Raw genomic sequence first — 26,859 nt, forward strand, 5'->3', positions numbered from 1 at the left:
GTGCATCAATGAAGTGGGAAGTCGAGACCATGGTGGCCAGCGCAGTCAGCGGGGGGATGTCGGCGGCCTCGGGGTGGTTGAAATCGCAAAGCGAAGACTGGAGGACTGGTGGGGGAAAACTGTGAGGAGGGTGGGGGGCAATGGCAATCAAATTTAGGTTTTTTTTTTTTTTTTTTTTTTTTGGCTAGATTTAGTTTTGTTAAAACTGTGATCGCCCGATACAAAGGGTTAAGCCACCATATCCATATCCATAATCCATATCCATATCCCGTTTTTATGCCGCTGGCGGCTTCCAGGGCACAGTGGCAAGCGATGAAAACATTGCAATTCACCAGTGCAGTGTTAGTCGCGTGCTGGTGGACGTGACGGAGGCAATGATCGATTGCCTCGGTCCAGCGTGGGTGAAGTTCCCGTAGACGGAGTAAGAGAAGGCGGCAGCCAAAAGGAAATTTTACCTTTTGGTGCGGCTTCAGTGGCGTGATCGGTAAATACCCTCTATATATTAACACTGCTGTGTCTGACAGTCAATCAATGCGCTTAGTCGAGAGTTTTCGGTAGAAAATAGAATTTGGAGGTGATAGCTTAATCAATCTAACGACTTATTAGAGCACACGGACATGATAGGGGCGAGAACTATCGTAAGTTGGCGGCGACCCCCAGGATCAGAAAATTGTTCCGATTAACTATGTTGCAGCATGCTGTATTCATTTTCATTTCATTTCATTTATTGTTCCCTTAAAGCGCCCGTAGGGCTTTACATAAGGGGGGCTTTGACAGCAAACAAAAACAAACGAAGAAAGGAAAAACAAAGGGTTAAAGGTTGCTAAATATCGAAAAAAGTAGCAAGTACAGCTCTGAATCCAGATGAGTCTTGAATTGTAACAATATGTTCTGGCAGAGAGTTCCATTCTGAAAGTGATAATTGCAGTGGAGAGAATTTAAAAAAGTTGGTCCTTGGTGTTACCAGGTGAACTTTCTGAGAATGGTCTGTACGAGGAGAAATGTGATGAGCCGCAGGACAGTACAATTCTCTCTTTAAAGGGGCCTGAAAATACAAAGCGTGTAATGAAACTAGTCTGGTCAGTTTCCTTCTTTCCGCGAGCAGTGGAAGGCCGAGTTCTTTTTTTAGCGTAGTAATGCTAGTCTGTGTGTAGTTTTTAAGAATTAACCGAGTTGCCCTGCTTTGGATGGACTCTAATTTCTGTATTAGGTAAGCCTGGTGGGGGTTCCATGTTGTAGATGCATACCCGAGCTGCGGGCGAACAAGGGCAGTGTAAGCTACGAGTTTTGTCTCCCGGTTAGCCATATGTAGTGTTCGTCTCAAAAAACCGAGGCTTTGGTTTGCCTTTACAACGATGTGATTAATATGAGCTTCCCATGATAAGTTTGACGTGAAATGAACCCCAAGATATTTGTAGGTGTGCTCATGTTCAATGGGTGTATTAAAAAGAGAGTAACTAAACACTGTGGCACTTCGCTTAGTGTTGAAGTTTAAGAATTTTGTTTTTAAGATGTTGATTTGCATTTGCCACTTTTTACACCATGTTTCTAGGGTAATCAAGTCATTTTGAAGTTGAATGCAATCACTAATGCAAGATATTTTCCACACAATCATCAGCGTACAAACGGATGGTTGAAAATATCATTCACGTACAAAAGAAAGAGCAATGGACCCAGCACGGTCCCCTGCGGCACTCCCGATTTTACTTTCTGATGCGATGAAGATTTGTAATCATAACAGACACTTTGCGAGCGATTGAAAAGAAAATTCGAAATCCAGTCTATAGGCCTGTTCGGCTGAAGTTTCGCCGCGCATACGCAGCGCCACATCCTCCTTTGGGGAGGGGTGGCCGTTTTATTTAGAAGTAGCGAAGCAGACGGTCCTGGAGGCGTGCATGTTTTGTACGCTTCACGCGATGGAGAATATAGCGTCGAAGAGTAGAAGAAACAGCAGGTATTGTTGCGTGGTGAACTGCCACAACAGCGAGGCCAACACGAAGGGAAAAGTTCCTCTGGTGAAGTTTTATTCGTTTCCCGGGAAGTGGTACGAGACAGATCGCCGAGATGCTTGGAAAGCACGTAATTTTAGAACTAGTTGGTTGGTTGGGGTTTTATGGCGCAAAAGCATCTTAGGCTATGATGCGCCATGTACATACACTATTGCAGATAGGGTTTCGAAGAGGATAGAACTTTAGTAGTTGATGATAGGTTAAAATTATGTGTATGACTTGCAAGTAGTTATGGACACGAAGTTGGGTGTAAAATCATAGTCGGTGTAAAAGGCCGATAGCTTTCAAGAAGCTAAAAACGCTGTGATGCGGAACTAATGGTTCGTTGCCAAGCAAAATAGGAAGGTTTAAAGGCGTATGTTCTTTATATAGCTGAGAAAAATGTCTCCGTCGGTCTAGGTCATAAGCAGGGCATTCTAATATGTGTGCGACAGTTAAAGGATTATTGCAGTGCTCGCACTCTGGGGCTTCGTCCCTGCGCAGAAGGTGGCCATGGGTGAGGTGCGTATGCCCTATCCTTAGCCGACACAGGACAACCTCATAAAAGCGTTCACGGTGTCTTGCACTCTCCCACTCACTAAGCAGTGGCTTTACAGTATGCAGCTTGTTATTTACTTCTTCATCCCATTCTTGCTGCCACTTCTCTCTTATACGATGCCTTAAAAGTCTGTGATAGTCTTTATATGGAATGTCATGCAGTTCGACTTCTTTGTCACCAGCAGAACTGGCTGCAAGGTCTGCTTCCTCATTACCCGGTATACCAACATGGCTAGGGACCCAGCAAAAGACTATTTTAATGTTCCTTTTGGAAGCATCAATGATTTTATTCTGCAACTCTATGATTATTGGGTATTTAGAGGTATTTAGTGATGAGAGCGCTCTCAATGAACTGAGTGAATCAGTATACACAACTGACTTCATGCTCTTCGTTTCTATAATATGATTAACTGCCAGGCGGATACCACATAGTTCAGCTGTTAAAATAGTAGCTGTATATGCAATTCGTTGAACATAGCGAACAGAGGGGCCAACCATAGCACATCCAACAAACGTTTCTGTCTTGGTGCCATCTGTGTAATACGAGCTGTGACCAGCGTATCTACTTTGAATTTCATAAAATTCCTGTTTGATACATTCTGGTGGGGTGTCTCTCTTTCTGAACTTAGTGAAAAGTCACACAAAATGAGGCTATATTCCCACGGAGCTATTGCTTGAGGTACGGGGGTCACGGGCATTGTAGTGCTCAGTCAAACTGAATCAGCTACAGCTGCATTTCTCATACTAAAAGGCGGGATTACAGAGGGCTTGTTGTCAAAGGTGCGCTTATATCTTGTTTCTTCTACAGCCTCGCGTGTAGGATGCAGGGTGAGTGAACGTATTCGAAGGGAATACATAAATCCCAAAGCAAACCTTCGCTTTTCCAGAGACCATTCATTTGTCTCTGCATAAAGACTGGGGATAGGCGACGTGCGAAATGCACCTGTAGACAGTCGCAATCCCTGGTGATGAATGGGGTCAAGCATTCGAAGAGCTGAGGGCCTTGCCGATCCATATACACAACTACCATAGCCGAGGCGTGAGCGAACCACCGAACTGTAAATTCGGAGAAGACAGAGACGATCAGAGCCCCATGAGGTATGAGAAAGGACTTTAAGAATGTTTAGTGCTTTCTGGCATTTTACCTTAAGATGCCTAATATGAGAAAGAAAGGACAGTTTACTAGCAAAAATAAGCCCTAGGAACCTCTGCTCCGGTTTTGTTGGAATTGGAGTGGAGTGCATGGTCACCGATGGATCTACTGTAGCTCCTCGTAAGCGAGAAAAGCAAACAGAAACTGTTTTTTCTGGTGAAAACCTAAAGCCATTTTGATCAGCCCACTTGAGCAGATTGTTTGCTGCTAATTGGACCCTACGTTCACAGAGAGCAATGTTACAGGATGAGACGGATATCTGAAGATCATCAACATAAAGTGAATACTGTACGGATGATGGGATGGCCCGGGCTATCGAGTTTATTTTTATTATAAAAAGGGTGACACTCAATACGCCTCCTTGGGGAACACCGTTTTCCTGGCAGAATTCTCGAGAGTAGGTAGTGCCTAATTTGACACGAAAGGTATGTATCGCCAAATAGCTCTTTACGAATGCTAGCATCCTGCCTCGAATGTCATAGCTATACATATCTTGTAGGATGCCATGCCGCCAGGCAGTGTCGTAAGCCTTTTCTAAATCGAAAAAGACAGAGAGGCAGTACTGTTTATTTACGAAGGCCTCACGGATGGTAGACTCCAAGCGGACAAGATGATCCAATGTAGATCGTGACGAACGGAAGCCACACTGATATTTATCAAGAATATTTTCTTTTTTTAAAAAGTACACGAGTCGCTTATTAAGCATTCTCTCCAGAGTTTTGCTAAGACAGCTTGTTAGCGCTATTGGGCGGTAACTGGATGCACACGATGCATCCTTTCCAGGCTTAAGAAAAGGAATGACGGTTGCTACTCTCCAAGACGATGGAAATGTACTCTCCTGCCAAATGCGATTAAACAAAAACAAAATTATGTCGAGTGTGGAAGGGTGAAGGTGAGTAAGCATATGGAAGTGAATTCCATCTGGTCCAGCAGATGTAGGTTTAGTTTCATGAAGTACCCGTTCCAGTTCATTCAGTGTGAGAGTTAAGTTGTATGCTTCTCGAGCTCCGCCGGATGCCCGCACGGATTGGAGTTCTGCTTGTCTCTTGTGTTTCAGAAATGCAGATGAACAATTCTGAGAGCTAGAGACACGTTCAAAGTGTTTTCCAAGGAGATCTGCCTGTTCTTCTAGGCTCTCAGGGCACAGTCCGTTTTCGGAAAGAAGCGGTACTGAGTAAGCCCGGTAATGCCCATTGACTTTATGCACTCTATCCCAAACTTCCTTGATGGTGGCAGTGCTGTTAATAGAGGAAGCATAACCTTGGAAACTTTGACGCTGTGAGACGCGGCGGATGTGTCTCGCATGAGCCTTCATCCGCTTGAAACTGATGAGATTAGTCACTGTTGGGTAACGTCTAAATATGCCCCATGCTCTGTTCTGCTTTTTTCTTGATTTTTCACAGTCGGCATTCCACCATGGTTTAGGGCGGCGGGGTAAGCGAGATGAAGTCATAGGGATAGCTAAAATTGCAGCATTGAGGATGTGGGCGCTAAGCAAATTGGTGAGTTCATCGATAGACAGTTTGTTAAGCGATGTACAAGCGAGCTGGGTTGCTTGGCTGAAGACAGATCAGTTTGCTTCCTCAAACTTCCAACGGGGAGTTCGTGTAGGCACTGTAACAGGTGGATGTAGTCGGTTCAGAATGATAGGAAAGTGATCGCTCCCATAGGGGTTAGGATCGACAGCCCAGGAAAACAAAGGAAATAATGTCGGATCGCAAAGAGACAGATCAATAGATGTAAAAGAATGAGTTGGGGCACTGAAATACGTAGATTCTGCTTTGTTCAATAAGCATATAGGTGTTGAGGAAAGAAAACGCTCTATCATCGAGCCACGTGTATCTCGTCTTCTACTACCCCAAAAAGGATTATGAGCATTGAAGTCACCGAGAATTAGGGCAGGTTGGGGTAATTGGTCGTGAAGTGATTCAAGCTCTTCGCGGGATACAGGATAGCTTGGGGGAATGTAAAGTGAACAGACGGTTATTAAACGGTCCAACAGAACACGAACTGCCACGGCTTCCAGAGTGGTATTCAAAGGAACCTCAATACATGGGGTAGACGGCTGGACAACTATAGCTACTCCACCAGAACTGTGCGACAAAAGAGGTCTGTCCTTGCGAAAAACCTGAAAGCGCCTTAGGATATTAGAGTGACTATTGTTTAAGTGTGTTTCCTGAAGACAAAATGCTATAGGGTGATGCTGGTCTAACAAAGAGTGCACGTCATCGTAGTTTCGAAGCAACCCTCGACAGTTCCACTGCAGGAATGCTGCCATTATGCATGAATTAGAAGAAAGACCATTCATCAAGACCTAAAAATCAATTTTGATGCGGGGTGCATTTTTCTTTTTAGATGTGTTCTTCGGCCTATCTGTGTTACCACAGGAAGTCGAAGGCAAGGACTCCGAGCTTGAGAATGGCCTGTCGTCTTTGGACTTGGGCCCGCTCTCGTCCATCGGCTCATCAAGGGCCGCCTCTGGCTGATTCCTAAGGGCCTGCGACCCCGACGGCTCACCAGGTTTTCGGGCGCCTTCAGAGGGACGAGAAGGAAGTCCCCGACCTCGAGGCATCTGCGTTTTGGATGGCTTGAATGGACCCCGAAGCGATAGGATCTACCTTTCGCTTTGGGGTTGAAGTGGTTTGTGCCACTCCAGATGAGGTTGAGGGGGACTCAGGGGGGGGACGCAGGTCGTCCGTTGACGTCTGCGTTCCCGTTGACGCCGTCGACCGCGCCGATCCCCTGCGCGCGGCCTCGGCATAAGAGTCTTGAGAAATAAAAGAATGTCTTTTCCGTGCTTCTGAGTAAGAAATATTTTCTTTGGCCTTTAGTGAGAGAATTTCCTTCTCTCTCTTCCACAGGGGACAGCTGCGAGAATACGCTGGGTGTGTTCCTCAGCAGTTGACGCAAAGATGGGTATTGTTGCCACAGTTGTCGGAAGGGTGGTCAGTGCTTGCACATTTTCCACAGGTGGCTTTTCCTCTGCAGGTTAGTGACCCATGTCCAAAGCGCTGGCAGCGGAAGCAACGCCTTGGATTGGGGACGTAGGGGCGGACTTTGCAGTTGAGATACCCGGCTTTAACAGTGGAGGGTAGCGTTGTCGAGTTGAACGTTAGCACAATGTGCTTTGTGTCCCGTTCTTCACCGTCGCGACGGATAGTGATACGTCGCACAGCGACTACCTCTTGATCTTGAAGTCCCTCGAGTATCTCGTCGGTAGATATTCCAAGGAGATCATCTTCAGAGATGACACCCTGCGTGCTGTTCAGTGAGCGATGTGGAGTCACTGACACTTTGTAATTTCTTACTTGGTTGAGTGCAAGAAGTGCTTTGCTTTGCTCAGCATTTGTGACCTCCACAAGCAGGTCGCCAGATGGAAGTTTTCTGGCTTTAAAGGATTTTCCTATCACAGTTTCTAGGGTCTTTGCGACCAAGAAGGGAGAAAGCTTTGCAAGTGGTTGATCTTCGTTCTCCGAGTGCATTACTATAAATTTGGGAAAATTCATGACCGGCAAGGTAAGGCTTGTTGATGTCTCTTCGGTCCGGACCCTTTTCGGGGCCCGATCAAGGAAAGATTTAGCTTTAGTACGCATATGAATGGGAAAAGGATTTCGGCACCTGCGGTGTGCCGCCCACCATCGAGCCCAACTTAGGGAGTAGTCAGCAGCCCATAACAAAATGGGCTTTGCTGGAACCGCTGATCTACTAGCACTTGCCCAGGTGCTATACCCAAGTGTGGTTAGGATAAGGGTATCTGCCACCACACAAGGTTGGCCCTTGCCGCCAAAGAAGGTGAAACAAAGGGAGGGGGAAGGGGAGAAAAGAGAAAGAGGGGATAGTAGAAGAAAAGGCGACTAGACTGAATCATCCTGGCCGGGCCTTACCAGGACTCCCGTCTACGAGAAGCGGGGGCCGAAGTGGTGTATTGCCTCACCCGGGGGGCCCCGAAGGGTCCAAACCTACCCCGGGCTCGGCTCAACCACCAGGATGCCCTTTTCCCCGGACACGGGCTCGCCACGCACAGCCAGACGTGGGTGGGTTTTAGCCACTTTTTACTCAGGGTCTGTGTGTCGCTAATGTGGCTGGGGTCCGTGGTGACGCTACTCACCAAGCACCTCGCACATAAGGTGCAGGCGCCCCCTGCGGGGCTCGGGGTCCGTGGAGACGCCACTCTCCAAACACCTGCTTTCACAGGTGCCCCCTGCGGGGAATTTTAGAACTAGTCGATGATGCGGCACCTTATCGAATGCTTTTTGGAAGTCAATAAAAATTGCATGAGTCTCAGTTTTAAAATGCAGGTTACTGTGTATATCAGTTACAAATTCGAAAAGTTGGGATTCACAAGAGTGAGACCGACGGAAGCAGTGCTGGTTTACAAAAAGTATGTTGTTTGCTGACAGGTGATCCATGATATTTGAAAATAAAACATGTTCCATTAATTTACTCGGAACACTCGTCAGAGAGATGGGTCGATAGTTCGTGAATTCATTCTTTTGACCATTTTTAAAGACGGGTGACTTTTGCCATTTTCCAATCGGCAGGTATTTGGCCAGATTGCTCAAAGATAGAACAGAGGAGAGCGGAAGATTCACATTTGCTAAGCTTAAGTAGCTTCGTCGTGATATTGTCAGGACCGGGGGCAGAGTTTGTTGGGAGATGTTCTATTAGTTTCTGAATTCCGCTCACAGACATAGTGATTGGGCACATTTGGGTAGCTATGTCGTAATTAGGCGAATGCTCTGGTAAGGGGAAAATGTCTTCAGAAAACATCTCGCTAAAAAAACGACTGAATTCCTCGCACACTGTACCCACATCGAGCTCGTCTCCCGCAGGATTAGTGAATCGGTGAGGCTTCGACACTTGCTTAGGGTTAACCGCTCTCCAGAACTTGTTAGGGTTAGCTGTACAAAGGCTGCGGAGGTCTTCGTTGTAAAACTTGTTCTTCGCTCGACGTATCTCTGTCTTGCGTACTAATTGGAATTCGTCATACTTTGTCCACGCAGAAGGGGACAAAGACAATTTAGCTGTTTGAAATAGTCTCCGTTTTTTATTCAGTAGTCGTTTAAGGAGGTTCGAAAACCAGGGTTTCTCAATAGAAGACTTTTATTTTTGGAATAAATTGATCGCATAGATCAAGTAGCTTTTGTTTGAATAATCTCCAGTTGTCGTGAACTGTCCTAGAGTCAAAGCCAACCATGTAAATACTTGAAAAGGATTGCAAGCTACGACAGAAGTCATCGACGTTAGCCCTGGAGTAATCATAAATAGCTTTTACCAGCGGACTGTGCTTTTGCGTAGGAAGAGCAAGTTCAACATTTAGGGAAGTATGATCACTGAGCGGTTCCATAAAGTTTACCGAAGCTATAAAATCTGGTTCCGAAATAAAAAAAAAAGATCCAAGAAAGCAGAGTTACGAGTTGGCTTGTCAACCATTTGAAAAATGGTTGACAAGCCGTCAACCCCCCGCAGGGGGCACCTGTGAAAGCAGGTGTTTGGAGAGTGGCGTCTCCACAGACCCCGAGCCCCGCAGGGGGCACCTGCGCCTTAGGTGCTTGGTGCTTGGTGAGTAGCGTCACCACGGACCCCAGCCACATTGGCTACATAACGGACCCTGAGTAACAAGTGGGTAAGACCCACCCACGTCTGGCTGTGCGTGGCTGTCCCGTGTCTGGGGAAAAGGGCATCCTGGTGGTTGAGCCAAGCCCGGGGTAGGTTTGGACCCTTCGGGGCCCCCCGGGCGAGGCAATACACCACTTTGGCCCCTGCTTCTCATAGACGGGAGTCCTGGTAAGGCCCGGCCAGGATGATTCAGTCTAGTCGCCACATCTTCTACTATCCCCTCTCTACTTTCACCCTTGTCTTCCCCTCCTTTTCACTCTTCTCATTCTCTTCTTTCCTTTTTCAACTTCTTTGGCGGCAAGGGCTAACCTTGGGTGGCGACAGACTCCTTGTCCAGAACCACACTTGGGTATAGTACCTGGGCAGTGCTAGTAGCGTAACGTCTCCAGCAAAGCCCTGTTTGTTATGGTGCGTTACCTATTCCCGTGTTGGGCTCCGTGGTGGGCGGCACACCACAGGTTCTGAAGACTCTCCGCCTCTTATGGCTCCCCCCTCCTCCAAACCGAACACGGCGCGTGCCCCTAAAAGGGGTTGCTCCGTACTTACTTTCGAAAAAGCATCCGAACCGCCAAAGTTTCCAAGATTCTTTGTCATTCAAGCTCTAGATGAAGAAAAGCCACTGGCTAAGCTCTCGCCTTTTCTAGTTTCAAAATGTCTTGATGCCATCATTAGCAAAGCTTTCAAGGCGAAAAAGCTTTCTGCTAACCTTCTTGTCGAGGTTGAAACAGAAGTTCAAAGCAGGACGCTTCTAAAACAGACATGTCTAGGCGAATACCAGATAAAAGTAAGCCCACATCGGACACTGAATAGTATTCGAGGTGTTATCTCTGAGCCTGATCTGATAGATTGCACTGAGGATGAAATTCTGGCTGGACTCCAGAAACAGGCAGTGGTAGCCGTCAAGCGGATCACCATCCGTAAAGACGGGCAGGAACAGCCAACCAAGCATTTGATCCTGACTTTTGAACTGCATACGCTTCCTACGACCGTTAAAGCTGGTTACCTACACTGCAAAGTCCGGCCTTTTATCCCCAATCCACAAAGGTGTTTCCGGTGTCAGCGCTTCGGGCATGGCTCGCGAAACTGTCGGGGCCGTGAAACTTGCGCAAAGTGTGGCAGCAACGACCATGTTGCTGACATTTGTGAGAATACTCTCAACTGTGTTAACTGCCAAGGCAACCATGCTGCTTATGCTAGAACATGCCCACAATGGAAGCGGGAAAAAGAAATCCTAACCCTTAAAGCACAAAAGAATATTACCTACCAAGAGGCAAAACAACAGTATTACTTTTTCGCAAAGGGAACGTTTGCGCAGGCGGTGCAAAGGGGACCAGCACCGCGAACAGAATCGAAGGCCACTCAGGTCTCTCCTGAAGTCCTGGCAGTGGCTCTTCAGTCCCCAACCCCCCAGCAGCCGCAGCAGCTTCCCCTGGTTTCTGGGGGAAGCGCTCCTGCTGCCTCTTGACCACGGGACAGGCAGGGAGCCCCCCTAGCTGTCTCCACTCCAAGGTGTCCCCCCAGGGAGAAGGAGCGAGAGTCTCGCCCCAACTCACGGGAGAGGGCCTCGTCCAAGGAGCGGCATCACGCCGCTCCTTCAACAGCTGAGGGGCGGGGACGGATGGAGTTGGGCGACGTTCAGCCCAGCACCTCCACTGCTGCCCCTTTGAGTGAGGGCGGTCGTGGCCAGGGTGTCCGGCCTCGTACCTCGACTTTGCCCAAACCTACACAACAAGCCTCGTCTCAAGAGGTGGAGGCGAGGGACGAGGCCACCGAGCCTTCCGCTCTTTCGTCCGATCAGGACGATATGGAGTGGGAGATTTCTAAAACAAAGAAAAAAACGAAAAAACCAGTAATACCTCCAAAGTAGTTTCCTCTGGGAACGTCATCCCAAGACCAGAGTAGTTGATTGTATTTTTATACTTGAATCTCTTTTACATAATAATGCCTCCACTTGTTCTACAATGGAACTGTCGAGGTCTTCTTGCAAACTATGATGATATTACTGATATACTAGAGGAACACAGTCCCATTGCCCTCTGTTTGCAAGAGACTCACCTAAAAGAGAGTCACACAAATGTCCTCAGGCATTTCCAAGTGTTTCGGAAAGATCGGCAGCATTCAAGCCATCCATCTGGAGGTTCTGCTGTCGTTTTGCAACGCTCTGTACCATGTTTGGAAGTACCCTTAAACACTGAACTAGAGGCCGTTGCTACCCGTATACTGACTAACCGATTGATTACTATTTGTTCAGTATATATACCTCCAAACTACCAGCTTAAGTATGAGGAACTTGAATTACTTTGTGATCAGCTTCCTTCTCCTTTTGTGCTTGTGGGTGATTTTAATGCTCATAATCCTCTCTGGGGAAGTGGACGAAAAGATACACGAGGAGCACTTATTGAGCGTTTTTTTACTGTCATCAGGATTATGTTTGCTCAACTCGAAAGAATCTACACATTTTTCATCAGGAACACGTACATTCACATCAATTGATCTTTCAATTGTGCATCCCACATTATTTCCTTTTCTAACATGGAAAGTTATTCCTAATCCATATGGCAGTGATCATTTTCCCATTATTTTAGACTTTCACAATCACCCTATTACACTTCCAACTCGGACACCTAGGTGGAAGATTGACAAAGCCAATTGGACACTTTTCAAACAATCCTCTGTTTTAGCTATTACATCTCTCCATCAACTTTCTATTGAAGAGGCAGTAGACCATATTACAAAGCACATATTGGAAGCTGCTATGATCGCAATACCCATGACATCCACTCACCTTCCCAAACGACCGAAGCCATGGTGGAATGAAGATTGCCAAAAGGCTAAAAAGAAACAAAACAAAGCATGGGGCATTTTTAGGCGGTACCCTACACCGAGCAACCTTGTTACTTTCAAGAAAATGAAGGCTTCTGCATGATTTGTTCACAGGCTGTCTAAAAGACATTGTTGGATGAAGTATTCGTCATCTATAAATAGTCAGGCGACACCAAAGGAGGTATGGGATCGAGTCCACAAAATAAATGGCTCTTACCATGCTTTTTCCATTCCTCTTTTGACAAAAAATAGAAGATGCCCTGAAAGCCTCGAAGAACAGGCAGACATTCTTGGCGAACACTTCGAGTTCGTTTCCAGCTCAAGGAACTACACGCCTACTTTCCTTCGACACAAAGTACAGGTAGAAAAAAGGTCTGTCAATAGTTTGAGTGGCTATCAAGACCCATATAATGCTCCACTTACGTTGCATGAACTTGAAATGGTTCTTCATTCCCCTAAGCAGACTGCACCTGGCCCAGATGGAATTCATTACATTATGCTTCAACATCTTCATCCTTCAACTGTTCAACTCATTTTATATCTTTTCAATAGAATTTGGTCTGAAGGCCACTTTCCAACTTCTTGGAAGGTGGCCTTTGTAGTACCCTTGCTTAAACCAGGAAAGGATCCTTCTAGTGCTTCTAGTTATAGGCCTATTGCATTGACTAGCTGTCTATCAAAAACTCTGGAACGAATAATTAACAGAAGGCTTATGCATTATCTTGAAACTCACAAAATTCTAGACGGGTATCAATGCGGCTTTCGGTCGGCACGATCCACAGTGGACCACTTGGTTCGCTTCGAGACAGCCGTGAGAGAGGCATTTGTAAACAAACAGCACTGCCTCTCTGTGTTCTTTGATCTGGAGAAGGCTTATGATACTGCCTGGCGATTTGGAATCCTGCAAGACCTCATCAATATCGGTATTTGCGGGAGCATGTTCGGCATCATTAAAAGCTATTTAGAGTGCCGCTCATTTCGTGTGAAACTGGGAACAACTTTCTCTCGGGATTTTGTACAGGAAAATGGTGTTCCCCAGGGTGGTGTACTTAGTGTCACTCTTTTCATTATAAAAATAAACTCCATTGCCCGAGTAATACCTCCTTCAGTTCAATACTCTATTTATGTTGATGACATCCAAGTTTCAGTATCATCATGTAACCGCTCCATATGTGAAAGGAGAGTTCAACTGGCCATCAACAAATTGACGAACTGGGCTGATACCAATGCAGGGGTGGAACTCATGAAATGTACTTGGGAGCAGCCACGGGAGCAGCTGAAACAGCTGTTTTGGAGCATGTTGGGAGCAGCTAAAACTACATTCTGGAGCAGGCTAGGAGCAGCTCAGATCAGTTTGCATTGCACTTCAGCTTGTGTCTTAGACAAGCACGGGAGCAATTTCAATTTTGCTTAGGAGCAGAGATGAACATCAGTGGTTAGGGACCCAGGCAGATGGGATAACAGTGTAATAGATGCGAAAACTTGAAACTTTGTGAGCGTTAATGAGAATCAAAAAGCTAATACCTGATGTTTCTGAAGATAGCGTCCTTAATATTTTCTTAGTGGCTTTCGGCTGCTCAAAATGCAAACCAGCACTACTTATCGCACAACCCGCACGTGATTGACATAGTAATTATATGTGCGAACCACGTGACGAGCGTAAACAACGGACATGCAGTTGCACGGAGGAGCAGGGCAACAAATTTCGAGTTTATCCTATTGTGCAACTCGATATCGAAGCAGCAGGCTATGATTAACGAGGTTATCGTATTTGAAGCGATAAGCAGGAGCAAGGTTAAAGTACGCCGAGCAGATAAGTAGAGCTGCTGGCCGGCAAGGTTTCGGATCGGACCGCGTTTCAGTCCTATCAAATCACGATTTATCTTGCGAGAATGCGGTTCCAACTCCTAAGGATGAAGTACTAAAAGGAATCTTTTGCTCATTTGCTTTCGACTGGATGACGTCCGGATCCCGGGCCGCAGAGCCTCATGCAATCTGATGCTCAACGACTCGACCTCACCTCGGCCGACTTGCCCTACCGCTTATGGTTGAAGAATAACAATCCAGTCGCAGGTGGTGTAGCGCTTAGAATCCGAGTTTTTTTTTTCGCGCACTTCCGACTCGGGATAGACAGGGGGAATAAACACAACAAAGGATTACAAGGCCGACCAGGCTAATCGCCCTCACTGTTGCCAATCGAGTCGATAGAAACCGAAACTAAGACGAAATAAAAAGTTTTTTGGCGCACGTTTTGCGATTTGGCGCATAATGGCGCGAGGTATTGGCTGTGGCGCTGTTTCTGCAACATGGCGCAGGATGGCGCAGACACATGCATCTGGCGCAAAATGGCGCAAATGGCGCAGCCGTTCCACCCCTGCAATGGTTTCAGGTTTTCCACAGAAAAAACTGTGTGTGTATGCTTTTCTCGCCGGCGAGGAATTTTTCAAGATCCTTCATTAACCATTTATGGACTGCCTATAGCTGTGAAGAGTGAACATAAGTTTTTAGGTCTTCTGTTTGATTCAAAATTATCTTTTGTTTCTCACATTAAGCAGTTGAAGTTGAAATGCACAAAATCACTTAATATCCTAAAAGTATTGTCTCATCAATCTTGGGGTTCTGATAGACTGTGCCTTTTACGCATTTATCGTTCAGTGGTTCGCTCCCGTCTAGATTATGGCAGCTTTGTGTATGGCTCAGCTAAAGCATCAGTATTGAAGATGTTAGACCCTATTCATAATCAGGGGCTACGGCTGTCTATCGGAGCATTCCGCACCTCCCCGGTTCCCAGCCTTTATGCGGAGGCCAATGAGGTCTCTCTTGAGAAAAGACGCTTTGCTCTAGGATTTATGTATTCACTCCGAGTAAGGTCTGTTCCTCTCCATCCTTCTCATGATTCTGTTGTAAAAATTAGGTTTCAAAGGACTTTCCAAAATAAGCCAAGTCTTGTTCCTCCTTTTGCCTTGAGAAATACTACGGCAGCAGAACTCTTTGGCCTGGAGCCCAAACCCTGCGTGACACAGCACAGAAACACTGTAGCTCCTTGGGATTACTCCCTCGTCCATTGTGACTTTACACTGACAAAACACAGCAAGAAAGACACTCCAGACGAAGTGCTGAGGCAAGAGTTCTTTGAACTACAGAGCCACTATCAGCACTACACAAGCTTTTATACAGATGGTAGTAAGGCTGAATCGTTTGTGGGCTGTGCAATGATTGGACCATCTGTTTCCAAGGTAAAAAGACTGAACCCCTTTGCCACAATTTTAACGGCAGAGTTGCATGGTCTGCTTCTTGCTGTTGAGCACATCGTTGAGAACAGGCTGCGTCGCTCCGTAGTATACACAGACTCTTTAAGCTCATTGAAAGCCCTTGTTTCCCTGAATATCCCCACAAACCCGTTGGTTTCACACCTGCAGAGTAAAATAATCTGTGCAATCAAAAACAAATGTGATATTGTGTTCTGCTGGGTGCCAAGTCATGTTGGCATCCCGGGTAATGAGGAGGCAGATCGGGCTGCGCACTCTGCGGCCACAAAAGTCGTGCACCTTAAAGAAATTCCCCACAAGGATTATCACAAGGTGGTTAGACATTGCATACTGCAGGGATGGCAACATGAGTGGGATACTGAGATAAACAATAAGTTGCATATGGTGAAACAACTCTTGAAGGAATGGGAGAGTGCTCGGCACCGTGAACGATTCTACGAGGTGGTACTCTGCCGTCTAAGGATTGGCCATACACGGCTCACACATGGGCATCTTTTGCGGGGTGAAGATGCCCCACAGTGCGAACATTGCCATTGTCCTTTGACCATACTTCATATTTTAATTGAATGCAATGCGTATGGCCTAGAACGCCGTAACCACTTTTCACAGCTTTACAAAGAGCATACTCCCCTACATCTGATGATTTTACTTGGCGATGAACCCCTTATACCACACTCTTGTGTTTTTAACTTTCTCAAAGCAATCGGCTTTCTACACCGACTGTGATTTTACTGTTTTGAACTCATGTCCATTCCTTTTACACTTATACATAGTTCATGTCCATTGTTTTATCCTATCATCTGCTACTAAAGCTCTTTCTTCTCCTTAACCCTCTCCCAGCAATAGTTTATGTACTTGGCGCATTATAGCCTTAGATGCTTTTGCGCCACTAAAACCCAATCAATCAATCAATTAATCAAGCCGTCAACCATTTTGACAACATTCTCGTGTTTTGACAACATTCTCGTGTTTTCATTTGCCCTAGCATGGCACCAGCCCTTCTCCTAGAAGTTTTGTGCTCATAGAGATAAAGTGAACTGTTGCTTGATTAATAAAGGTGCTAAAACCATTTTGTGTTACAGGGTGCGTTGATGGGACTCAGATTGCCATCCGGGCTCAATCTGAGAACGATAAACGGTTCTCTAAGGCGGCATACTGGTGCCGCAAAAACTACTATGCCCTAAATGCTATGGTGGTAAGTGTATTTTCACAGTTCCAAGTTATTGAGGAGTTTCAGCGAATATAGGGCGCGCTCCGATCGATCCAACATGGCGGACGAGAGGGGGATAGATTTTCGACGCCCGTAGACCGGTAGCGTATAAATAAAACAAAGCGTGTCGTTCTCTGTATGTTGCCGTGTGCGAGACGATCATCGTTTCAATCAAGACGTACCGTGATGCTACAGATGAAGTTTTCAAGCCAGTCGAAGGCAAGAAATCTTGCCATAGTCAAGATATGTGTGCAAGTGTTCGACGTGAGCTCTCACGCTGGTGCAGCTGTCATCAAGTTGAACCGAATGTACGCGGGTCCAAAGAAAGGTACATATCAACGATGTTCGCGCGTTGAAACTATTACGTGTACTTTATCTAAAACTAAACTTATCGGTCTGCGGCGACAAACATTTTCGTTGACGTTGCTCAGATGATGTAACCATTCAGGCCTCGCATTAAAAGGTGTTGCGAACTCTTCGGTTGTTCTAGTTAATTGTGCTAAAAAGTGGTTGGATGGGAAGTATGACAACTACAGCATACAAGGGACGATTGAGGTCTTTATCCCGCGTTCTATGTATCGAAACATCGTTATCCTTGGTGTTGTATTGCAATCCGCTGGTCGCCGATCGTCCTGTTTTTACGCATAATGTAAACAAGCCCCGGAAGCGCCAATCTCATTTCGATGTGCTTGTGCACCCCTGCAAGCCTCGTTTTGGCTCTTGTGGAAATCTTTATTGTAATAGCAATAGTCTCATCTGTTATTCGAGTTGCATGTGCCACGGTGATATCTGCTGTGTGTGTGATCTGCTGACAAACAAGTCTGTATTAAATGCGAGAAGGAAAACGAAGGTAAAGCTTTTTTAACTGTTTTCTTTTTACAGAACAGGGCAAAGCTTCTAAAACAAGAGCAACCTAAGCTGATATTTGAGTGTGCTCAAGAATGAATGGCAAAAGGTGCTTATGCTAAGAGGTAGATGTACGCAGTTGATTTTCTGTTTGCCTCTGCATTGTAAATTGAAAGATATATATCCGCAGAAGACACGTGTCCTTTTCAAAATGTCTTTTATTAGGGCAAATAGGTTTTCATACACAACCGAAAAGTTCGCAACACCATTTATTGCGAGGCCTGAACGGTTACGTCATCTAAGCAACGTCAACGAAAATGTTTGTAGCCGCAGACCGATAAATTTAGGTTTAGATAAGTATGCGTCATAGCTTCAGCCTCAAACACGCAACAATGTTGATAGGTACTTTTCTTGATGACAACTGCACCAACGCGAGAGAGCCCACGTCGTCGAACACTTGCACACATATCTTGACTATGGTATGGCAAGATTTCTTGCTTGAAGTGAAGATCATCTCGCTACGACTAGCTACGACCACTCACCGCAGCGATGCAGGCATCGAAAGGGCGCAACGCAGTCAGTCGCCGTCACCCGACGCTGCTCGTTTGGCATTCACAGTCTTCCGCCCAGGTGCTTTGTCTGTACTTGGCACCGAGTGTTATTTTCTGTGCTTGGTGTGCTCAGTGGCTGGATATGGGCCTCAAGAGCAGTTCTTCAGGCTCAATAGTGTTCGCCGAAGAACTTCTGAAGAAAATTCCACCCAGGAAAAAAAGCACGAAGACGCAACGCACCAGCTTGGCGGACTATGAACTGGGCGCGGAAATCGGGCCCTGCGGATTATACACCAGAGGCAAACTATCTAAACAAAACAAACATTTTTAGGCTCAAATTGGCTTCTGCGGACTATACGCCTGGACACTGGTGCCTGTTATTATGTATTGTATATTCACTGCTGTTTCTTGTGGCTTGAGACTGCCTTCCTGTAATGATGCAGAGGGGTCCACTGAACCTTGAAATAAAGTTATTTAAGCAGATCTAGATGCAATGTCCCTTGAAGCCAGATGATCAGGGAAAAGGTGTGCCATTACCTAATTTGCCAACAGCACACCAATGAATGGTCAAGATCAAAACTCACCGAGTCAATGGGCAGTTTTCCACCACAATATTTATTGCCGTGTAATCACAAATATGGTCCATTAAACATCTTGAGGCTGTAGCCTATAGCACGTCCATTCTGGATCTGCAAAGCTTATGCTGTACACGCATCATCACATGAGCATGTTTCTTATCAATCTTAAACGTAAAACGCTAGTTGTGCAACGAAATTCCCATATCACATTTTTAGCAAATTGAATGGTCCCACCTGTCACACTGTTAGCTTTGGAAGTAAACCAATTCACAATACCACCAGTGGCATACATCGTGCCAAGCATTACTGCCGCATGTGGCACAAAAATGTCCTAACAAGGGAAGCAAACTTAATCGATCGTGTTGATTAAAGCACTTAAGTACGGGAGAAATTATCAATCAAAGAGGGTCACTCGAAAGGGAAGTTTTCTCGCTGAACGAATATGATTTTTTATTGGGCGTTCCGCAATGTAAGGCCGAAGACATTCACTCCGTGATCGGCACAGAAGCATTTGCTTAGCAGTTGGTCGTGCGTGCGAAAAACAAAAAACAAAGGTGGATTAGAAACGCGATAGATTCGCATTTGCATGGAGTACTTGCACTCAAAATCGTGTCAACATAAAGCGACTATGGCCCACCTTGCTAGCAGCAATCTTAAAATTTATCCGTGTAGTCGTCGCACCTGTGCACCAACCGAAAGCGTTGCTGCAAGCCCCTCCGCCGTCAACTTTGAGTCGCTGTTGAGTCTGAAGAACTGCTCTATGAGGTCCATGTCCAGCCACTGAGCACATACACAAGCACAGGAAATAATACTCGGTTCCAAGTACATACGAAGAACCTGGGGCGGAACGCCCTCAATGCCAAACGACCTGCGTCGGGCGGGCGACGGCGACTAAGTGCGCAGTACACAGGTTGCGCTCCTTCGACGCCTGCATCGCTGCGGCGGGTGGTCATAGCTAGTCGTAGCAGATCGTGTCACCTCTGTTGCTCGTACCGGAACACTAGAGCCGCATAATATTCTTGCTGCCAAAGTTTATAAGCCTACGTTCGCGGCCAACGCATTTACACCAAGCTGACGCCCAGCGAACCTATCCCCCTCGTTCTCCTTCGGCGACCAGCCGCCAGGGCGGTGACACCGTCGCTAAAACTCTTCAATACATATGTGATAGGTGGCCAGAGGATGATTCTGGTGTGCCCACCATGTATAAAGCACAGGTTGTCAAAAAGAAATCTAAGTAACAATGTGCGTGCCTGGCATGTGCTCGTCAATTCCCGGTCTGTTCCTCGAAGCTCAATGGATATCACAATGCAGGCGAACTTAACAGCCTGGAAATAATAATAGACGGATCTCACTAGCCATTTTAACTATGCCACCGCTGCCGCAATGCCTCGAGGGAACTTTAGTTCTTCTGCACGTGCAACAACCCCATTGGAACTCTGCACGTGTAGAGCAGGAGATGGCATGAGTCCTCATGCACTGCAGTGTGCCTCCTGCGAACTAAAGTTGTGGTGGCACCACGCATGCGCCAAACGCCTGGCGAGATGTATATTCAGTGAAAGATAACTAGTAGACTTGGAATGGTTTTTAAGTGACGGATGGCGAAATCATTTAACACATTAAAGGCACGTTCACCCTGGCGAGTAGCGACATGCGACCTCTGCACATTCACACTGCCGGTGTTCGGCGAGTCACTTCTCAGTAGCCACAGTCGATTCAGTGCACCCCACCACAGCTTGGGTTCACATTTCGCTACTTTTGCATTTTTGTTGTCTCGCAGCTACACGTGTGTCATCATTACCATATGAAAGACTTGTTATGTTGACTTGAGTCCTTCGGAACCATACAGAGAGAGAAGAACAATTGCTACTTGGGCGTGCACTCACTCGAGCAGCCGCGTCTCAGCACATACCTAGCAAGAAGCGGCACAGACTTGCTGCCAGGCCGGGTTCTTTTTCCGGCGCTAGTTGAAATCGGGCTGCTGCGTTTATAAAGCAATGAGCATTATTTAATAGTGGGGACCAGAGCCGCGCCGCAGAGACCTCCATGGTTTTGTATCCCCAGCCACTACCACGAACCGAGGCATTGAACAGACATGTCGGCTGCTTCTGGCACAAATATTCGGCGTACCGGATGTAAACAAATGTGAGGCGCACTCATGTCACATCCGAGGTGCCGCTAATTGGTTCTGCTGACAGGGAACCGCGACAAGTTGCAAAATGTCCTCGAAGCGACTGCTCCCGACCTGTCGCTTTTGCCAATTGCAACTGTCACTTCTGTGACAAAAGTTGTTGTGCAACAGCTGCAACTTGCTGGTGTGAATGCGCCTAGGGGTCCTCAGCAAGTACATCATGCATGAAATTTATTTGTTCATAAGATTGGCGCAATTCGTGACAACAGGCATTGTGTTACCCAAAGAGGCATCTCCCTCTTCCACTTGGGACAGCATGGAGCAACACGTGTTCGGCCAGCTCATTGAGAGCCAAATCGTACAAGATCAACTTGTCGAAGACTAACTTATCATAGGCTAATTCGCAGAAAGGGGAAACTTGTTGCATGGCAGTTTGTCAAATTATCTGAGATAGATTTCTAGGTGAAGGTCTCTGGTCAAACAATCGCACTATGGAAAGCAGAAAAGATTGAAGATACACTTCTTAAAACACTCATATCGCACATTTTTCCCCTGTGTCCTGAATCTCCAAGAATATTAGTGTTGTGATTTCTAGTTTTACGTTTTTCTCATCGTTGGGTTGCTAGCACGTAGTGATGGGAGCTCATAATGTCACTTTTGAGGTATGAATCGAGCATGTGAACATAGTGCTTCCTGTCCAGAGTGTATGAACTGATAATGTGCAAAAGAAAACACTAACTGGTCAGTTGTGATACAAGCTAAATGCAATGTTAAAAAAAGTGGCAACCAGATTACCTCTTTAGCTAACTGACCTTCGACGAGCTGCCCTATTACGAGCTCGCCTATTCGACAAGTTGGCCTTCGACGAGATGTCCTTGACCCGAACACCCCGCACAAGTTATGCTCATATCATTTTATTTATTTTCCTCTCTTCTTTTACCGCCTCTCCAGCAAGATGCGGCTAAGGCTGAGGTTATCGAAACCTCTCAGCTGTTGTGATGTTGCATGCTTTAGGCTCACAGTACAGTGCACGTTACCTCTACTCGCATTAGAACCGGGGGGAGCCATGTTTTCTATGCTACGCGCTTGAGTTGATCATTAGTACTTAAAAATCATCACAGTGTATTTAACACCAATGAATATTTCACACTTGGCATTCCCTATTAAACTTCAGGAAACAGAAAAGTTGAGTTCATTGAACGTGTGAGAAGACTGCAGGCATTTTTGCTTTGGGCATCATGCAGTAGCTCAATAGCCAACAAACACGCTAAATACCACATTTTTATTTTGCAGGTTTGCAACGCCGATTTGAGGATCACGAGCTTCGATGGGACATTTCCAGGGTCGGTGCAAGACTCGTTTGTGTGGCGGGCATCCCTTCTGAGAGAGGAGTTTGTCGCCGGGAAGCTCATTCAAGCTAACGAGTGCCTGCTTGGTAAGTAGTTTGAAAATTGTCCCGTCTTGACTTTGGCCACAATTTTGTTGCATGTTTCATATGTTCCAGAGGTCATATAAAAATATACACAGTATTACCTAAAAACACCAGTTCCAGACAATTTTATTTCATTCATCTTTTTAATTACCTGCCACAGTAGTTCGACAAATTTTCTTGTGGCAGTATGCAGTCTGACAACCAAAATCTCTCTGGCCACAAGCCACCAGGAAACCAGCAATGGCTCGTGAAAGTGAGGAACAACTGGGGCTACTTAGCAATTTGTTCTTTAAAGTACAAATGGTGCAACGACACGGACAGAGTAAAAGGTACCCAAACAGATAAAAGCACTGACCTACAACTAAACTGTACTAGTGCCGATAGTGCCGACGTCGAGTGCAAATGCTGCAGGTGACACAACCAAACAAGCCGGGGAAAGAAAACATACAATATAGAGGTCACACGCTCCTGAACTGACTTGAGCAGGGTACCTTGCTTAGCTAAAAAGCAACACTCCTTATCCGAGAGAAATAGTGAGGGGCACTGACAGCTTGTGGCTCTAGTTGCTTTACCTCGTCTATAGTCTCCTGGGTTACCTGGTCTCAGTGTCTACTAATGACTGTGATTTTTTCAAATAGAAGCTAGGTTGCTCCCAGTTGCAGCAATGCACTCTGAGGTGTCCTGATGCTACCCTACAGACATTAGACTGTAGGGTAGCATCTCATTTAAGCATTGTCCAGTCTGTCCTTTTTATCTTTGCGCAGGAAAGTGGGATAGAGTACACAACTCCCTATCGTGTGGCCAACAGTAGAAGCTGCATTTGCCCTGAAAACCATTTATGTTGCAGAAATGCATTCAGACTTTTGGCAGAATATTCATGACGAATCCTGTCACATTGTTGTGTGCAGGTGACAGCAGCTACCCATTGGAGCCGTGGCTGCTCACCCCGGTTGCAGGCAACCCAGCTGGAGCCGAAGCCGCTTTCAATAGAAAGCATCGGTCCACCCGCTCAATTGTGGAGCGATGCATCGGCATGCTAAAAAACAGATTTAGATGCCTACAGAGGTATCAATTGAGCCCTCCATTACGACCCTGAGAGGGCTTGCAATATAGCCACTGCATGTGTCATTTTGCACAATGTGTGCATTTATTGCACAATCCCAGAGCCTGTTCCCGAGCCCCTCGTGTCTGATGAGTCGGATTCCGAGGACTGTGAGGGGTCAGACAGCAGCGACAGTGAACCCCAAGCCCGGACCCTGAGGGAGAGAGGGCAAGTGATGCGGCGGCGCAAAGTGAGGGAGGTGGCTGCCTCCGCTCGCCACGCACGCCCTGCTCGTCGGGGTCGTCCTGCCCATCGGGGTCGTCCGTCTCGACGGGGTCGCCGTGCTCGCCCTGCACAAGTGCAAAACCCTATCCAGGCTACTTATTTTTTTTAACGTCTGGGGGACTTCCGTTGCAGTGGCGGGAGGAACCATTTCCTCTGAGCGTCAATCATTTGAGAGGTTACCGACTATCAGCACCACAGCTGAGCACAGTGCTGTTGGGAATATTAAGGTCACTCAGCCAGATGTTGATAGCCGCTAACCTTGTAACTTGCTGGCAATCAGTGGAAGTGGTTTCTCTTGCCACTGGCATGATGTGTGCCGCATGTAGTGCATGGTAACATGCCCCTGCTGGTTTGTTGGCTTAGTCCATGGCTATGTTTATCATATTAGTGCAATACACTTTTCCCTGTGCTTGATTCTTTGAGTCCTCCTTTGCAACCTGTCTGATGTGATACAACTTTGTCTGTACAACTTTTATGTATATTCAGGGGTGGAACTCATGAAATGTACTTGGGAGCAACCACGGGAGCAGCTGAAACAGCTGTTTTGGAGCAGGTTGGGAGCAGCTAAAACTACATTCTGGAGCAGGCTAGGAGCAGCTCAGATCAACTTTCATTGCACCTCAGCTTGTGTCTTAGACAAGCACGGGAGCAATTTCAATTGTGCTTAGCAGCACAGATGAGCATGAGTGGTTAGGAACCTATGTAGATGGGATAGCAGTGTGCTGATGTTGCGACGTAAAGATTCTGGGCGAAATTGCCCCATCTGAAGCTGGCCTGAGTGGCGTGAGGGCCATCAGTGCGTGAGGGGCGTGAGGGGTATGAGGGCCGCAAGGGCGGTGAGGCGCGTGAGGTCGGTGAGTGGCGTGAGGGCGGTGAGTGGCGTGAGGGCGGTGAGTGGCGTGAGGGCCGTGAGTGGCGTGAGGGCCGTGAGGGCGGTGAGGGCCGTGAGGGCGGTGAGGGCGGTGAGTGGCGTGAGGGCTATGAGTGCGTGAGGGCGGTGAGGGCCGTGAGGGCGGTGAGGGCCGTGAGGGCGGTGAGGGCGGTGAGTGGCGTGAGGGCCATGAGTGAGTGAGGGGCGTGAGGGCCGTGAGGGCGGTGAGGGCCGTGAGGGCGGTGAGGGGCGTGGGGGCCGTGAGGGCGGTGAGTGCGTGAGGGCCGTGAGGTTCAGTGAGGGTGAGTGAAGGGCTGAAGGTGAGTGTGAGGGTGAGGGTGAGTGAGGGGCTGAAGGTGAGTGTAGCTGTGAGGGTGAGTGAGGGGCTTAGGTAAGTGTGGCTGTGAGGGTGAGGGTGAGTGAGGGCGACCTAAAATGCCGACCTCTGGTTGCCAGTCGCAAGCCGAGATGGTGAACTGAGTCCAACATCTTAAGGGCAGAGGGCCGAGCCGACCCATACACTACTGCACCATAGTCAAGGCGGGTTCGTACAAGGGCATTGTATAGCTGCAGGATACATTTTCTATCAGACCCCCAAGACTTGTGAGATAAAACTTTCAGAAGGTTTGTCGACTGAAGGCATTTTTGCTTCAGCACTTTAAGGTGGGAAATAAAATTAAGCTTTTTATCAAATATCACACCAAAAAATTTGTGCTCTTTCCTAACAGGTATAGGAGTTCCATTCAATTCCAGGGATGGATCCAAAGAGAGCCCACGTCGTAAAGAAAAAGGAACACAGACCGTTTTTGAAACAGAGAACTTGAACCCATTTTCGTCGGCCCACTTGGACAGTTTCTTTACGGCTAACTGCAACTGGCGTTCACAACTAGAAAGGTTACAAGACGATGATGAAATCTGTATATCATCAGCATAAAGAGAATATGAAATAGAGGGTGGCAGCAGTTGTGCGAGTGAATTCATTGTTAGCAAAAACAAAGTAACACTTAAAACACCCCCTTGAGGGACTCCGTTTTCTTGAACAAAGGAATCAGATAGGGCTGAGCCGAGACGAACCTGGAAAGCCCTGTCTGTCAGATATTCTTTTATGATTCGCAGCATACGACCCCGGATATTACAGGCATACAGGTTTCGGAGAATCCCATACCTCCACGCTGTGTTGTATGCCCTTTCTAAGTCGAAAAAAACTGCAACACAGTGCTGCCTGTTTACAAATGCCTCACGTATCACAGTCTCCAGGCGAACTAAGTGGTCAAGGGTAGATCGACCTTGGCGAAATCCACATTGATTGTTATCAAATACCCTCTGGCTTTCTAACATGTAGACCAGTCGCCTGTTTATAAGCCTTTCATATGTTTTCCCAAGGCAGCTTGTTAGTGCAATGGGGCGGTAGCTTGATGGTTGTGAGGGGTCTTTGTTAGGCTTTAGGAGGGGGATGATATGTGCGTGTTTCCAAGCCCGAGGGAAACATGCCTTTTCCCACAAAAGATTAAAAAACAGGAGAAGGTTTTCAAGGGATTCTAAAGAAAGGCGGCGCAGCATTTCATAATGAATTCCATCAGGACCAGGGGCAGAAAGCTTTGTCACATTAAGAGCCATCTCAAGCTCGCATCGCGTAAATGGTTGGTTATAGGATGCTGAACTTCCTCCTGACATGACAAGCTTTTGTCGTTCCGCACGAGCTTTTAACTGTCCGAAAGTAACACTGTAGTTGGCCGAGCTAGATGAATTATAAAAATGTTCCCCAAGTATGTTGCCAATATCTTTTAGTGATGAAGAAGGGGCATTAAACGTTGGAATGGCAAAGCACCTGTAATCCCCATTTACTTTCCAGTATCTGTCCCAGGCCTCTTTGGCTGGAACAAAGCTGGTTAAAGAAGAGAGATACTTCATCCACGACTTCCGCTTTGCCTGCTTCCTAGTCCAACGAGCCTTGGCTTTTCGTCGCTTGAACTCAACAAGGTTGCTTGAAGTGGGGTATCTGCGAAATCTGCCCCACGCCCCATTTTGGTCCGCCCGGGTTGTGGCACACTCGTTATTCCACCAAGGTTTACATTTTTTGGGTATATTACCAGATGTCTGGAATGGACTGCTGAGCAGCCTTTAGTATCTGCTCAGTAACATAAAGTGTAGCGTTCTCAGGGGACATAGACGAAAGAAGCGAAGGATCTAAAGTGGAGTGAAGATTAAAAAGCGCCCAGTCTGCCTTGTCTAACTTCCACCTAGGGACCCGCTTTAAAAGATTAGGCAATGAAACGGTACTCTCTAAAACGACTGGATAATGCACTTCCAAAAGGGTTATGAAGAACCTTCCAAGAGAAGCAAGGAAGTAATGAAGGTGAAGCAATAGAAAGATCAATGGATGTGAATGAGTTGTGTGCTGCACTAAAAAAGGTTGGCTCTCCCGTTAAGAAGGTACAGCCCCAAAGACAATAAAAGACGTTCAATCAAACCACCACGGGAGTCTTGACGGGTACTACCCCACATA

General features: G+C 46.8%; 1 long non-coding RNA gene across 1 annotated transcript; it reads left to right on the forward strand.

Moving 5' to 3' along the window:
* Nucleotides 1–359: 359 nt before the first annotated feature.
* LOC115324902 lies at nucleotides 360–23,950 on the forward strand. Its single transcript, XR_005716316.2, has 4 exons — nucleotides 360–484; nucleotides 22,017–22,158; nucleotides 23,064–23,220; nucleotides 23,320–23,950. It is a non-coding gene; the product is annotated as an uncharacterized LOC115324902 (long non-coding RNA).
* The last annotated feature ends 2,909 nt before the right edge of the window (nucleotides 23,951–26,859 follow it).

The sequence above is a fragment of the Ixodes scapularis genome, unplaced genomic scaffold (genome assembly GCF_016920785.2).
Source record: "Ixodes scapularis isolate PalLabHiFi unplaced genomic scaffold, ASM1692078v2 PGA_scaffold2__306_contigs__length_199485367, whole genome shotgun sequence".
Taxonomy (NCBI): domain Eukaryota; kingdom Metazoa; phylum Arthropoda; class Arachnida; order Ixodida; family Ixodidae; genus Ixodes; species Ixodes scapularis.